The sequence below is a fragment of the Austrofundulus limnaeus genome, unplaced genomic scaffold (assembly GCF_001266775.1).
Source record: "Austrofundulus limnaeus strain Quisiro unplaced genomic scaffold, Austrofundulus_limnaeus-1.0 Scaffold592, whole genome shotgun sequence".
Classification (NCBI taxonomy): Eukaryota; Metazoa; Chordata; class Actinopteri; order Cyprinodontiformes; family Rivulidae; genus Austrofundulus; species Austrofundulus limnaeus.
The window spans coordinates 33,971-36,272 of NW_013952994.1; the positions used below are offsets into that span (position 1 = coordinate 33,971).

The 2,302-nt window shown below is 36.9% G+C and overlaps 1 long non-coding RNA gene across 1 annotated transcript in view; it reads left to right on the forward strand.

Annotated features, from left to right (window-relative positions):
- LOC106531055 (uncharacterized) overlaps positions 1-2,040 on the forward strand; it is a 4,496-nt gene extending 2,456 nt beyond the window's left edge. The window contains exon 2 of the long non-coding RNA XR_001311857.1: positions 1,511-2,040. This is a non-coding gene — a long non-coding RNA (uncharacterized LOC106531055). The remainder of the gene's footprint in view (positions 1-1,510) is intronic.
- Positions 2,041-2,302: the final 262 nt, after the last annotated feature.

Genomic DNA, 2,302 nt, shown 5'->3' on the forward strand with positions numbered 1-2,302 from the left:
GTGTGTGTGTGTGTGTGTGTGTGTGTGCGCGCGTGTGTGTGTGGAAGGAGGGTCTCCTAAAAGTGTATGTTTTGTACACTCATGAAAATGTTGAGAATTATGAATGACTCCTTATATCTTAACTTTGTTTTGTATGTGGATTAAAAACACACAAGAACAGAGAAAAGTCAGAGAGCTGGGCAACTGTTTAATCATTCTAACAGGCCGTTTGTCGAATCCAAAAGTAAGCTCTTTTTGAATGATCTTCATGGTAACTGATGCTGGCCCCATCACCAGATCTAAAGTGGTTTTGGACACATTATGTATTAAAGATAACGTTGGAAAAAATGGAGATTAGATGGTTCAAATGGCGCTTGTGTGCAAAAGGAATTCTATGTTGTTTTGGGTATGTGTACGCAAACGGTTCTCTACACAGTGTATGCAGGGCAGAGAGAACTTTCAAGTCAATATTGGTTCGTTATCATAATATTCATTTTGTTTGATCCATCCATTTTCTGTACACGCTTCTTCCTTTCAGGGTCGCGTGGGTCACTGGTGCCCATATCCAGCAGTCACAGTGCGAGGGGCGGGGTACTTCCTGGACAGGTCGCAAGTCCATCACAGACATTTTATTTGAGTAAATGAAAAAATAAAAAAATAAATAAAAATAGTGTTTAGAACTGAGAAAACTAACTGCTTGAATGTACACTGGTAGTATAATTTACGCTTTTTAATACACAAGTGCAACTATGGGTAACGGGGACACTTTAAATAAAAAGTGATCTGGGCACTTAAAGGAGACATATCATGCTAAATGCATTTTTTTGCATTTATAAACTATTTTTTGTGCAATTATAGTGTCTAGGAGTGTAGAAAACTTTAATTTATTCTGTCCAGTTAGTGCAAATATATTTTTATATTATTTTATGTGTCAAATTTTTCATTTTGTTCAAAATCTGCTGTTGCTTATTTCATCTCATTGTTTATTTCGTCACATTTTTTTCTTCGGAACTACCATTTACGGTAATGTATTTCCGGCCAACTGGATTTCATAGTCTGCCATTTTTTTCCTCGCTGTGTGATTTTGTAGTTCATAGCGTCATGCTGAATAAGCAAGTTCAGAAGTCAAAATGTTCGGTTCTGGGGTGTGTAAACCTACATTATTATCTGAAAAGACTACCAGCGTCAGAGCTTCTTCAAAGTGCCTGGTTAAGTTTTATTTTTCAAGGAAATGTACCCAAGCTGAAGAAGGGAGAAGGCACAGCAAAGCCTATCAGAACTCCTGAAACCCTWAGTCTTACCACATTAGTCACTTTTAGTATGCCAACTTGATTTCAATAAATCAAAATCATCCATATTTAATTATGACTCCCTTATTCAAAGTTGTGTCACAAGGGCATGTGATGTGTGAGAGTGTTGAATGAGAAACTTTTCCTCACGATGTTAAACAAAAATTACAAAAGTAAGTGACACTTTACTGTTTCTACTACGCAAAGACTGTGTACATTTTAATGTTGTTGATGTTTTCCAGACTGCACTGTGGATTCATCTCCAGTTGCCCCAGACAAGGCCAGCATCTCCACACCACCTCCTGATGCACGCGTCTTCACACCACCCTCTGCACCACACCTGAACTCAGTACACACCCAGTGGGAGGACCCTTCACAATAGGATCACACATACTTCCACACATCTTGCAGAAAGGACGTGCAGGACAAGATGACTCAGTGTGATGAGGTTGCATTTCATTTTACAAAAAAAAAAAATCAGGATTTTTACTGTGTTCTGTGTACTTTTAAACTTCAATTTTTGTCTTAAAAACATTTCACTGCATGTTGAACTTTATGTATGTGATAAATGTATTTGATTTGATTGCTTCCATTTTTTATCTTCTGTTGCTAACATTTTATGAAGGCAATGCATTCCACATACAGAGAAAGCTATTGAACATGTATAATTTTGCATTTTAGGTAAAAATGATTTTATCAAAACCATAAATGTAATTTGACACTTTTTTATTGTTTATCAAGGAGTAATAAAGTACATAAATTCTTACATTCATTGTTTTCAGTACATCATCATGTCACTTTCCAATTAGTGTTTTCTGGAGAAGGAAAAGTGGCYGAATTTGTGCTTTGCTAACACCATCTATGAAGTCTTTGTATGAAAGATGATGAGGTGTGTTTGGGAGTACTTCTGTCGTTAAAGCCCTGGAGTTAGAGTTGAAATGATGCTCTTCCTTGTGATGTTTGAAATTTATCTGGCTTAGACGTTTGGGTTCCAGGTTCTTTGCTGTCCCACAGACCTGTGACATACAATATTA